Source organism: Ranitomeya variabilis, chromosome 4 (assembly GCF_051348905.1).
Source record: "Ranitomeya variabilis isolate aRanVar5 chromosome 4, aRanVar5.hap1, whole genome shotgun sequence".
Classification (NCBI taxonomy): Eukaryota; Metazoa; Chordata; class Amphibia; order Anura; family Dendrobatidae; genus Ranitomeya; species Ranitomeya variabilis.
The window spans coordinates 239357772-239372223 of NC_135235.1; the positions used below are offsets into that span (position 1 = coordinate 239357772).

The 14452-nt window shown below is 44.5% G+C and overlaps 1 long non-coding RNA gene across 1 annotated transcript; it reads right to left on the reverse strand.

The window, feature by feature from the left end:
* Window positions 1-3653: 3653 nt before the first annotated feature.
* On the reverse strand, window positions 3654-12615 carry LOC143768766 (uncharacterized). The gene is made up of 3 exons (XR_013214016.1): window positions 12424-12615; window positions 12141-12240; window positions 3654-4054 (listed from the first exon to the last, which is right to left on the reverse strand). It is a non-coding gene; the product is annotated as an uncharacterized LOC143768766 (long non-coding RNA).
* Between the last annotated feature and the right edge of the window lie 1837 nt (window positions 12616-14452).

Here is a 14452-nt window from a genome sequence, read left to right on the forward strand (position 1 = left end):
GTGTGGTCAGAGGCGTGGCCTAAAATTTGCTGCGGCACGCATTGCGCACCGCAAACTTTGTCCCTTTCCCATCTTCAAAAGTTGGGAGGTATGCATTTCTTTAAATTGTTAGGGATCCAAATAAGGCTACGTTCACATTAGCGTTAAGCTAATGTGCGTCGGCGACGCATGCGTCATGCGCCCCTATACTTAACATGGGGGACGCATGCGGTTTTTTTTGTTGCGTTGTGCGACACATGCGTCTTTTTTGCCGCAAGCGTCGGACCAAGAAAACGCAACAAGTTGCATTTTTCTTGCGTCCGATTTTCGGCAAAAACCGACGCATGCGTCGCAAAACGCAGCGTTTTTGCGTGCGTTGTGCGTTGCGTCGCCGACGCAACGGCGCACAACGCTAGTGTGAACGTAGCCTAAGGTTGTGCCTAGCAACCAGTAACAGGAAGCAGAGCCGTACTGCGCATGCCCAGCTAAATTCATCCCCCACCTCCACCTCATTCAGTTTGGTAACTTATTGCGGCTGCGCAGAAATAGTACTGCGCAAGCGCGCCTCTGCGGCACAACTCGTTGCGGATTCATTCCACGCATGCGCGCTGTACTTAGACAATGTGGGGGGAGAGATGGGTCAGTCAGTGAAAGCTTCTGGAACAGCGGAGGCAGCGGCTGTGAGAGCGCAGGGTTCCGCGGTGACCGGTCCGGGAGTCTCCTGTGGATCACTAATAAAGTGTCGGTGTGTTGTAGTGAGGTCCTCCGCTGTAGGCTGGAGTCACGGCGTGCGGGCGGCTGTGGAGCTGTGCAGTCCGGGATACGAGCTCTTCTGTGGACGGATAACGGAGCCTCGGTAGATAGGACGTGCTCGGTGGCTGCTGCTCAGTTTGTGTCTTGTCTTTCTATTTGTCGCCGCCATTTTATGAGCCGAGCGCCTCCATTTTGAGAGGCGCCTGGCGTGAGGGCGGCGCATGCGCACAATATCGCTGAGCGGTTGGCCAGTTTCCCGCCTGTTTTTTTTCTGTGGGGAGAAAAGAAGAGACTGAGTGAGAATAGTGTCAGTCCTGTCAGCAGACGTCATGGCGGCTGTGAGTTGATTTTCCTGTCACAGACCGTACCCAGTGTGTAGATATGACTATAATCTGTTGTGTGACCAGGTGATAACATTGCTGTAGCAACCGTGAGCGTAGAACTACAACTCCCAGCACACTCCGACCACTGTACTATGGCTGTAGTACTACAACTCCCAGCACGTCCCCATCACTGCACTAGGGCTGTAGTACTACAACTCCCAGCACGTCCCCATCAGTGTACTAGGTATATGTAGCACTACAACTCCCAGTACGTCCCCATCACTGCACTAGGTATGTAGTACTACAACTCCCAGCACGTCCTGACCACTGCACTAGGTATATAGAACTACAGCTCCCAGCACGTCGTGACCACTGCACTAGGTATATAGAACTACAACTCCCAGTACGACCCCTTCAGCCAGACTGGGTGGGTATTTTTCCGTTCCTGCTCCCATGACTCTTCCTTCCTCTTGATGATGCTGAGCTCTTGTCGTTAGTAATTTTACATTATAGTGTCCTGGAGAGTAAAGGTACCGTCACACTAAACGATATCGCTAGCGATCCGTGACGTTGCAGCGTCCTCGCTAGCGATATCGTTTAGTTTGACACGCAGCAGCGATCAGGATCCTGCTGTGATGTCGCTGGTCGCTGAATAAAGTCCAGAACTTTAAGAAGCCCGGCGACCTGGAGGAAGCGTGGTGGACCTGTAGGAATCCCAGCGACCTGTAGGAATCCCGGCGACCTGTAGGAATCCCGGCGACCTGGAGGAATGCCAGCGATCTGGAGGAAGCCCGGCCACCTGGAGGAGTCCTACTGACCTGGAGGAAGCGTGGTGGACCTGGAGGAAGCAGTGTGTCTCTGTGATTCTAGGATCAGCGATGAGAAACAAAGATTTATTTTATAATTTTTATTCTATTGTTTAAAACAAAATTTGAAAGAAGAATAGAAATGCTTATTTTCCGCCCGCTGCCACGTCTTCATTGTGCTGATCTTCTGCGCCCGGAGCGGACTTTTATTGCCGCCAGTCTGGGATAGATGTGTTTTTATTGTTTTGCTATAGTGCGGTGACCGAAAACCAGCAATAGTTTTTCCTTTTTAGACATTAACATACAGTGTGAATGGTTGTATATTGTGGTCTTTTACAGATGCGACATGACAAATATGTTTACTTTTCATGAGGCGACTTACATTTATATAATATAATCCCTTTATTATTCCTTTTCTGGCTCCTGAACCTGCGATCGTCTGTGCTGTTTACAGACACCCCGCAGAATAGCGTGAAAACAACGGCCTCCTCCAGCACTGAGCGTCACAGGACATTCAATATGGCGGTTACGGAGGTGTTCAATGGACATCCAGCTGCCATGGTAACCCATTGGTCCCCATTATCACGTGACTAGATGGTGGCCCGATTCTAACGCATCGGTATTCTAGAATATGTACTGTATGTAGTTTATTTATGAAGCTTTCAGAATAATGCAATGAATACACAGGATTCGGCCGGGCGCGACCAATTACCGAAGCGTGGTTCAAATCCGGCACCAATTCGCGGCCGAACTGCTTCTGTCGCTGATTGATCGCGGCTGGCCGCGACCAATCAGTTAAGCAGGGCCGGTTCCAGGTTTTTGAGGGCCTCGGGCAAAAGAGTCTCACAGCCCACGTAGTATATAGCACAGCTACGTAACATATAACAGCCCACGGAGTATATAGCACAGCCACGTAGTATATAGCACAGCTACGTAGTATATAACAGCTACGTAGTATATAGCACAGCTGCGTAATATATAACAGCCCACGTAGTATATAGCACAGCCCATGCAGTATATAGCAGCCCACATAGTATATAGCAATGTGAGCATCATATCCCTGTTTAAAAAATAAGTAAATTAGCGATGCTCCTCGCGACGCTCCAGTCCCAGTAATGCCTTGCAGCAATAACACATGATGTGCGGTCTCACGAGACCGCTACGTCATTGCCGCAATGCATTCTTGGAACCGGAGCGTCGTGAGGAGCGAGAAAGGCTGCCGCGGATGCTGGAAGGTGAGAATATAATGATTTTTTTTTTATTATTATTATTTTTAACATGTTTTTACTATTGATGCTGCATAGGCAGCATCAATAGTAAAAAGTTGGTCACACTTACAGGGGTAATGGCAGCGTTAACGGACTGCTAAAATGATCTGTGGGCACTGACTGGAGGGGAGTAGGGAAGGGCCAATTCGCGGCCAGACTGTGCCCAGCCGGCTGCGACCAATCAGCGACACGCGATTTCTGTGACAGAGAAACAGATGGAAGTGGACCTTAGACAATTATATATATTGGGGCAAATGGAGGCCCATTTACATCCCGCTGACATATTGATAGAATGGTGCTGGTTCCAGACTCCCACCACTCAATTTCCCCCCTCACACACAACCTGAGATGAAAATGTACATCAGATCATTACGGAAGGAAAAAAAATTGTGCTGATTAGGGAGCGCAGACTTTAGTGAACAGGCCCCGACCCCTCCATTTTTGCGAATGTTGGGTACAATTTTTTTTTCTTGTTGTAAAATCAGTTCAAGACAGGAAGAAAGACTTTAAAAAATATATATATATATATATATATATATATAATCTGCAATCAATTCATGCAATTCAGCAACAATAATACAAGAGAAACCCCCTCCCCCCAACAAATGATGAATGTGGGCCACTGGTGGAGCGATGGCGGCGGTCTGGTGTGTTCCAGAGATGTGTTCTCTCACCTGTGGAGGAGATTTATCGTTTCTCATTATTAGCACCGATCTCCACCATTACATTTGACTTCAGCGCTGAGCAGAACCACCACCTGGTGCCACAATTTCAGTCCCTCTGCAGGTACCACGGCACCCAGGATCCCAGTGAAGGCTGCGGCGCATCTCTGCCATCTTTGTTCTTCTATAGACTGGGTTCCATACACGATGGTTATTTCTTCTATTTTCTGCATTACCAGGATTAAATGATTGCAACTTCATCTCTAATATGTGCAGTAAAAATAGTAAAAGAAAATAAATGTTTGTGGGGTTTCTTTTAGATTTAAATGATACAAGTCTAAAAGTTTGTATCGCCACCTCTCCCTAGTTCAAAGATAAAGAATAAAAAATAGATTTGCAATATTGCCACATTAGAAGCTCAATATGTGTAAGATGTGAGAGAAAAGTAGTAGCTGCAGATTGGCCGTATTTCAATCCCCCCCCCCCCAAAACAAAAAAAAAAATCCAGTAAAACGTGACCTTGACCGCCTTATGTGCCCCATATTGGTTCCAATGAAAGCGTCAGCTTGCTGCACACAAAAAAAACCAATCCCTCGCACAGCGTTGTGGGTCTCAGAAAATGACAACACACAAATGTTTTTACTTTTACAAAGTTACGATTTATTTAAAAAAAACTCCAAAAATACTTTTAAGATTTTTCAAACCTGAAAATTGAAATATTACCATAAAATTAAATCCTAAAGCCCAGGAGTCAGATCCGTCCCTGACACTGGGAACATGGCGTCCCTGACACTGGGAACATGGCGACCCTGATGGATGATTGTACTGGGAATTGGTCCAGTGATTGATCAGTTTTATTAATGATTTCCGCAGTTGATCACAACGCGGTTTATTAATTTCTTGCAGGATTTACCGCTTACTTTTCAGGACCTCAGTCCAGTTGGCCGCTCTACGCGCCGCTGCCCACAGTTTTTCTCCTGCAGTCCCGGATCTGTGAGGAGCAGTGACTGGTGGTTGCATAAATCACATGTATCAGGATGTGTGACGTTTCTCATGCTCCGGGGGAGGGACATTTCAGGTTAGTTTTGCATTCATGCTTCAGTTGTGGTTGGGGTCTAAGGGGTAACGTTTCTCCTTATGGAGAGTGACATACCAGCTGGCTTGTCAAGGTAAGGAGGCTTATTCGCCGTGCAATGCTCCTCTGGGAAATTAAATATGCAAATTGCCTCTTCTGAGAAAAAGAGGACTTAATTCTATAGCGCCACCAAACACAGTGTCTGCGAATTGAGATACTGATTTGGCTTTTATCCTAAGTCATATTGCACGACTCGTTAAAGGGTTGATTGTGACTTGTAGGATCGCTACTTCCAACAGGTGGCGCTATTCAGTTGTGGTTGACTTTCTACAGTGTGTGAATTAACCCTTACATCTGTGAGTAGAGCATAAGGCCATGTGCACATGTTGTGTATCCGCAACGTTTGTTACGCACAGATTTGCACCAAATCTTCAAAGAGTGCTCAGGCAATGTTAATCAATGGGAATCCAGAATTGGTGTGCACATGCTGCGGAAAATTCTACACTGATTCGCAGCATTTTATTTTCTGCAACATGTCAATTCTTTTTGCGGATCTGCAGCGTTTCTGCACCCATTGACTTACATTAAGTCAGTCAAATCAGCAGCTAAACCGCAGGTGTAAAAAGGGCTGCGGATTTACGTGTCAAAAACGCTGCAGAAAGGAAGGAGGAGTGTGAGCGGAGAATATGTGCGGCTCTGTCTGCGGGTGTCTGTGTGGGTGTTTACGGGAGTCTGCGTGCGGGTCTGTGTGTATGTCTACAGGTGACTGTAGCCAGGCATTGTCTGATGGGACTACTGCTCCCATCTGGCTATGTCTGCTGTCACATATAACCGTGATGATGGGGCAGTAGTCCCATTATCCGGCAACTGTGTTCAAGTGTAAAAAACAAAACACATTTACATATCACATACAACATTCATACTCACGAAACACCTAATTCTCTGACACTCAATCTCCTGCAATAAAAATAAAATAATAAACCACCATATTTACCTTTCCGCTGTCGTCCATTTAACCCCTTAAGCCCCGAGGGTGGTTTGCACGTTAATGACCGGGCCAATTTTTACAATTCTGACCACTGTCCCTTTATGAGGTTATAACTCTGGAACGCTTCAACGGATCTTGGCGATTCTGACATTGTTTTCTCGTGACATATTGTACTTCATGTTAGTGGTAAAATTTCTTCGATATAACTTGCGTTTATTTGTGAAAAAAACGAATATTTGGCGAAAATTTTGAAAATTTCGCAATTTTCCAACTTTGAATTTTTATGCCCTTAAATCACAGACATATGTCACACAAAATACTTAATAAATAACATTTCCCACATGTCTACTTTACATCAGCACAATTTTGGAACCAAATTTTTTTTTTGTGACGGAGTTATAAGGGTTAAAAGTTGACCAGCAATTTCTCATTTTTACAACACCATTTTTTTTTAGGGACCACATCTCATTTGAAGTCATTTTGACGGGTCTATATGATAGAAAATACCCAAGTGTGACACCATTCTAAAAACTGCACCCCTCAAGGTACTCAAAACCACTTTCAAGAAGTTTATTAACCCTTCAGGTGTTTCACAGGAATTTTTGGAATGTTTAAATAAAAATGAACATTTAACTTTTTTTCACACAAAATTTATTTCAGCTCCAATTTGTTTTATTTTACCAAGGGTAACAGGAGAAAATAGACCCCAAAAGTTGTTGTACAATTTGTCCTGAGTACGGTGATACCCCATATGTGGGGGTAAACCACAGTTTGGGCGCATGGCAGAGCTTGGAAGCAAAGGAGCGCCATTTGACTTTTCAATGCAAAATTGACTGGAATTGAGATGGGACGCCATGTTGCATTTGGAGAGCCCCTGATGTGCCTAAACATTGAAACCCCCCACAAGTGACACCATTTTGGAAAGTAGACCCCCTAAGGAACTTATCTAGATGTGTGGTGAGCACTTTGACCCAACAAGTGCTTTACAGAAGTTTATAATGCAGAGCCGTAAAAATAAAAAATCATATTTTTTCACAAAAATGATCTTTTCACCCCCAATTTTTTATTTTCCCAAGGGTGAGAGAAGAAATTGGACCCCAAAAATTGTTGTGCAATTTGTCCTGAGTACACTGATACCCCATATGTGGGTGTAAACCATTGTTTGGGCGCAGGGCAGAGCTCAGAAGGGAAGGAGCGCCATTTGACTTTTCAATGCAAAATTGACTGGAATTGAGATGGGACGCCATGTTGCGTTTGGAGAGCCCCTAATGTGCCTAAACATTGAAACCCCCCACGAGTGACACCATTTTGGAAAGTAGACCCCTTAAGGAACTTATCTAGATGTGTGTTGAGCACTTTGACCCAACAAGTGCTTCACAGAAGTTTATAATGCAGAGCCGTAAAAATAAAAAATCATATTTTTTCACAAAAATGATCTTTTCACCCCCATTTTTTTATTTCCCCAAGGGTAAGAGAAGAAATTAGACCACAAAAGTTGTTGTGCAATTTGTCCTGAGTACGACGATACCCCATATGTGGGTGTAAACCATTGTTTGGGCGCATAGCAGAGCTCAGAAGGGAAGAAGCGCTATTTTACTTTTCAATGCAAAATTGACTGGAATTAAGATGGGATGCCATGTTGCGTTTGGAGAGCCCCTGATGTGCCTAAACATTAAACCCCCCCACAAGTGACACCATTTTGGAAAGTAGACCCCCTAAGGAACTTATCTAGATGTGTTTTGAGAGCTTTGAACCCCCAAGTGTTTCGCTACAGTTTATAACGCAGAGCCGTGAAAATAAAAATTATTTTTTTTTTTCACAAAAATGATTTTTTAGCCCCCAGTTTTGTATTTTCACAAGGGTATCAGGATAAATTGGACCCCAAAAGTTGTTGTCCAATTTGTCTGGAGTACGCTGATACCCCATTTGTGGGGAGGGACCACTGTTTGGGCGCATGACAGAGCTCGGAAGGGAAGGAGCGCCATTTGGAATGCAGACTTAAATGGATTGGTCTGCAGGCGTCACGTTGCATTTGCAGAGCCCCTGATGTACCCAAACAGTACAAACCCCCCACAAGTGACCCCATATTGGAAACTAGACCCCCCAAGGAACTTATCTAGATGTGTTGTGAGAACTTTGAACCCCCAAGTGTTTCACTACAGTTTATAACGCAGAGCCGTGAAAATAATTTTTTATTTTTTTTTTTCACAAAAATGAAATTTAGCCCCCAGTTTTCTATTTTCACAAGGGTATCAGGATAAATTGGACCCTAAAAGTTGTTGTCCAATTTGTCCTGAGTACGCTGATACCCCCTATGTGGGGGGGAACCACTGTTTGGGCGCATGACAGAGCTCGGAAGGGAAGGAGCGCCATTTGGAATTCAGACTTAAATGGATTGGTCTGCAGGCGTCACGTTTCATTTGCAGAGCCCCTGATGTACCCAAACAGTACAAACCCCCCACAAGTGACCCCATATTGGAAACTAGACCCCCCAAGGAACTTATCTAGATGTGTTGTGAGAACTTTGAACCCCCAAGTGTTTCACTACAGTTTATAACGCAGAGCCGTGAAAATAAAAATTATTTTTCTTTTTCACAAAAATGATTTTTTAGCCCCCAGTTTTGTATTTTCACAAGGGTATCAGGATAAATTGGACCCTAAAAGTTGTTGTCCAATTTGTCCTGAGTACGCTGATACCCCCTATGTGGGGGGGAACCACTGTTTGGGCGCATGACAGAGCTCGGAAGGGAAGGAGCGCCATTTGGAATGCAGACTTAAATGGATTGGTCTGCAGGCGTCACGTTGCATTTGCAGAGCCCCTGATGTACCCAAACAGTACAAACCCCCCACAAGTGACCCCATATTGGAAACTAGACCCCCCAAGGAACTTATCTAGATGTGTTGTGAGAACTTTGAACCCCCAAGTGTTTCACTACAGTTTATAACGCAGAGCCGTGAAAATAAAAATTATTTTTCTTTTTCACAAAAATGATTTTTTAGCCCCCAGTTTTGTATTTTCACAAGGGTATCAGGATAAATTGGACCCTAAAAGTTGTTGTCCAATTTGTCCTGAGTATGCTGATACCCCCTATGTGGGGGGGAACCACTGTTTGGGCGCATGACAGAGCTCGGAAGGGAAGGAGCGCCATTTGGAATGCAGACTTAAATGGATTGGTCTGCAGGCGTCACGTTGCATTTGCAGAGCCCCTGATGTACCCAAATAGTACAAACCCCCCACAAGTGACCCCATATTGGAAACTAGACCTCCCAAGGAACTTATCTAGATGTGTTGTGAGAACTTTGAACCCCCAAGTGTTTCACTACAGTTTACAACGCAGAGCCGTGAAAATAAAACATATTTTTTTTCCCACAAAAATGATTTTTAGCCCCCCAAATTTTTATTTTCCCAAGGATAACAAGAGAACTTGGACCCCAGAAGTTGTTGTTCAATTTGTCCCTAGTACGCTGATACCCCATATGTTGGGGTAAACCCCTTTTTGGACGCACGGGAGAGCTCGGAAGGGAAGAAGCACTGTTTTACTTTTTCAACGCAGAATTGGCTGGAATTGAGATTGGACGCCATGTCGCGTTTGGAGAGCCCCTGATGTGCCTGAACAGTGGAAACTCCCCAATTCTACCTGAAACCCTACCCCTAACCGTTTACTGAACATTTTCTGACAGTCATAAGTGCCACGTATATAAGTGCCACGCATATAAGTGCCACGCATATAAGTGCCACGCATTTAAGTGCCACGTATTTAAGTGCCACGTATTTAAGTGCCACGATATTTCAGTGCCACGTATTTCAGTGCCACGTATTTCAGGCACTGAAAAATACGTGGCACGTAAATACTTCAGTGCCACGATATTTCAGTGCCACGATATTTCAGTGCCACGTATTTCAGTGCCACGTATTTCAGGCACTGAAAAATACGTGGCACGTAAATACGTGGCACGTAAATACGTGGCACTTAAATACGTGGCACTTAAATACGTGGCACTTAAATACGTGGCCACTGAAATATCGTGGCACTTATACGTATATAAACGTATATTTCAGTGCCACGTATTTCAGTGCCACGTATTTCAGGTTAGGGGTAGGGTTAGGGTTTTTTGTTTTTTTCTTGTTTTCTTGTGTTTTTCTATAAAAACGCATGCGTTTTACCGCGTTTACATGCATTTTTTCACACATGCGGTTTTTTTAAAAAACGCATGCAGATAAAAACGCAAGTGTGAAACCAGACTAAAAGACGCTTTTTATAGCAAAAAAGTTTTTGCGTCTCCACATTTTGAGACCTATAATTTTTCCACATTTTGGTCCACAGAGTCATGTGAGGTCTTGTTTTTTGCGGGACGAGTTGACGTTTTTATTGGTAACATTTTCGGACACGTGACCATTTTTTATCACTTTTTATTCCGATTTTTGTGAGGCAGAATAACCAAAAACCAGCTATTCATGAATTTCTTTTGGGAGAGGCGTTTATACCGTTCTGCGCTTGGTAAAATTGATAAAGCAGTTTTATTCGTCGGGTCAGTACGATTACAGCGATACCTCATTTATATCATTTTTTTATGTTTTGACGCTTTTATACGATAAAAACTATTTTATAGAAAAAATAATTATTTTGGCATCGCTTTATTCTGAGGACTATAACTTTTTTATTTTTTTGCTGATGATGCTGTATGGCGGCTCGTTTTTTGCGGGACAAGATGACGTTTTCAGCGGTAACATGGTTATTTATATCCGTCTTTTTGATCGCGTGTTATTCCACTTTTTGTTCGGCGGTATGGTAATAAAGCGTTGTTTTTTGCCTCGTTTTTTTTTTTTTTTTCTTACGGTGTTTACTGAAGGGGTTAACTAGTGGGCCAGTTTTATAGGTTGGGTCGTTACGGACGCGGCGATACTAAATATGTGTACTTTTATTGTTTTTGTTTGTTTTTTTTAGATAAAGAAATGTATTTATGGGAATAATATTTTTTTTTAATTATTATTTATTTAGGAATTATTATTTTTTTTTTTTTACACATGTGGAAATTTTTTTTTTTACTTTTTTACTTTGTCCCAGGGGGGGACATCACAGATCGCAGATCTGATAGTGTGCACAGCACTCTATCAGATCTGCGATCATACTTTCATCGGAGCAGGCTGCAGCTTTCATCTGCAGCCTGCTCCGACCCGGAAGTGCTCCCTGCAGGACCCGGATACAGCCCCTCGGCCATTTTGGATCCGGGGCCTGCAGGGAGAAGACGTTCGGTACGAGGTGAGTACATCACCTTGTACCGATCGTCTCAGGGAAGCCCGCAGGGAGCCCCCTCCCTGCGCGATGCTTCCCTGTACCGCCGGTACACCGCGATCATGTTTGATCGCGGTGTGCCGGGGGTTAATGTGCCGGGGGCGGTCCGTGATCGCTCCTGGCACATAGTGCCGGATGTCAGCTGCGATATGCAGCCGACACCCGGCCGCGATCGGCCGCGCTCCCCCCGTGAGCGCGGCCGATCGCGTATGACGTACTATACCGTCACCGGGAATTAAGGCCCACCCCACCTCGACGGTATAGTACGTCATATGGGATTAAGGGGTTAATATCAATTGTACCACAACTATCTCACATGCAAAACAGTCACATCGGGAGATGTGACCTCGCTACACGGCTCGGGTGATAGTGACAGGAGGTAATCCTCCTGCGGTGTATCACTGCGCCGCCGTCAGAAAGTTCACCGGAGTTCGTGCTGTCACTTGCGGCTCCGTTGCGTGAGGAAATTCTCACGCAGCGGTGCCGCAAGTGAGAACATGAACTCTATCGCCGGAGGCCGGGTAGAATGGTCACATCTACTAATGTGACTGTTCTACACGTGAAATCGTCATGGGACACTTGTTATTAAATGGATTACGGCGGACAGGGAGTATTTGTGTTGGTTTATTTTTGTTGCAGGAGATCGAGGGAGTCTGGGATTAGGCGATGCAGTAAGTATGGTTAATTAAGATTAATAAAGAATTTTATTCTGGCTATGTGTTTATTGACAATATAACTATAGGATTAGTAATGGATAGGTGTCTTATAGAAGCCCCTCCATTACTAAGCCATGGGCTTGATGTCACCTGACAATACAAAGGTGACATCAACCCCATAAATAGTACTCCACTTGCCTCCACTACAGGGCAAGTGAGAAGAGCGAGGCTACAGTGCCTTTCAATCTTATCCCACATATCATGCTTCAAACATGCCACACATGAGTAAGTTACTGTCTGCATTGAAAAAGGGAATGACTGCACTAATTCCCTCACCTGGACCCGTTGAAGAGGTAACAAGTGAAACGGCCGCTGTCCATTCCTGCACTCGCCATGTTCCTCTCAAGCTTGGTTTCCAGACTCAAATGCCTACACCCTAGAGGTGAAATGAAGGATTTTTTGAGACTTTCTGCCACATGGTGAGTGCTGCAATTTTTTTCTTCTAAGTATTTGCAAGGATATGTTTAAATGCTGAGCGCCATAATATTGTGGCATGTGCTGAAGGAATTCAGTTAAATAGTGGACCATTAGTTAAGGCTAGTTTCACACTAGTGTTTACCTGATCTGCGGCAGGCTGCGGACTTCCTCCGTGAAGCCCCGGAGATTTGTCTTCCAACAAGACAATGATCCAGTCAGAGTCCAGACCTCAATCCAATCGAGAATCTGTGGAAAGAACTGAAAACTGCTGTTCATAAACGATCTGTCACAGGAGACCTAGGTAGGAAAGAGCTAATAACCCGGGCCCCTGCGATTTCCCTCAGACTAGGGAAACCCTGACTGACCCTCTCCCAGAGTTTACACTGATGGTGTGCATGTCTGGGCCTCCACCCTCGCCCTATCTCCTGTTTCAACCCTAGGCTGAAACCATCACACCCCCCCCCCCCCACCAGTGAAGAGACCACACTCCAATACCCACAGTTAGCACAGACAAGGATAACGGAAAAATAAGCACCACGCCGCAGTCACTCAGGAATACACTATAAATGCAAAGGGCAAAACAAATACAAATATGGGAAGGAGAAAATAAGACAAAGGGAAATACACCACCAGCAACGATACTCCAACTAATAAGCTCACCACTCCAGACCGAGATAACCACGCACAAGACAGAAGCTATAATCGGCGACGCCCAATGTTCGGGAGAACTATTTAAAGGCAGTGGGCATGGCCCAGCTTCCAATCCGAGCACCAGGTAAATTAACCCCGGACCAGCTAGATAAAATCTAGCCGACACCAATGAGCGCATAGTGGACAAAAGCGGAATTACCGCTGTCTGTCGGACGACCTGGTCTTAACAGCGTCCGACATGACAGTACCCCGCCTTCTACGAGGAACCCCAGGGCCCTCACGGCTTATAGGACCCGGCTTGTCCGGATGGCGGCGGTAAAACAACCTGATCAGCCTATCTGCATGAACGTCCGAGGCTGGTACCCAGGACCTCTCCTCAGGCCCATAACCACGCCAGTGTACCAAGTACTGTAAAGTGCGGCGCACTACACGAGAGTCAACCACCTTGGAGACTTCAAATTACCATCCACCAAGACTGGAGAAGGCATTGGTGTCGCGTCCACAAGATCCACAACCTTCTTTAACAACGATCTGTGGAACACGTTGTGTATTTTATACACCGTAGGAAGCTCCAACCGGTACGCTACTGGATTAACCCCTTCACCCCCAAGGGTGGTTTGCACGTTATGGACCGGGCCAATTTTTACAATTCTGACCACTGTCCCTTTATGAGGTTATAACTCTGGAACGCTTCAACAGATCCCGGTGATTCTGACACTGTTTTCTCGTGACATATTGTACTTCATTATAGTGTTAACATTTCTTTGATATTACCTGCGTTTATTTGTGAAAAAAACGGAAATTTGGCGAAAATTTTGCAATTTTCCAACTTTGAATTTTTATGCAATTAAATCACAGTGATATGTCACACAAAATACTTAATAAGTAACATTTCCCACATGTCTACTTTACATCAGCACAATTTTGGAACCAAAATTTTTTTTTCGTTAGGGAGTTATAAGGGTTAAAAGTTGACCAGCAATTTCTAATTTTTACAACACCATTTTTTTTTAGGGACCACATCTCATTTGAAGTCATTTTGAGGGGTCTATATGATAGAAAATACCCAAGTGTGACACCATTCTAAAAACTGCACCCCTCAAGGTGCTCAAAACCACATTCAAGAAGTTTATTAACCCTTCAGGTGTTTCACAGGAATTTTTGGAATGTTTAAATAAAAATGAACATTTAACTTTTTTTCACACAAAATTTACTTCAGCTCCAATTTGTTTTATTTTACCAAGGGTAACAGGAGAAAATGGACCCCAAATGATGTTGTACAATTTGTCCTGAGTACGCCGATACCCTATATGTGGGGGTAAACCACTGTTTGGGCGCATGACAGAGCTCGGAAGCGAAGGAGCGCCATTTGACTTTTCAATGCAAAATTGACTGGAATTGAGATGGGACGCCATGTTGCCTTTGGAGAGCCACTAATGTGCCTAAACATTGAAACCCCCCACAAGTGACACCAATTTGGAAAGTAGACCCCCTAAGGAACTTATCTAGAGGTGTGGTGA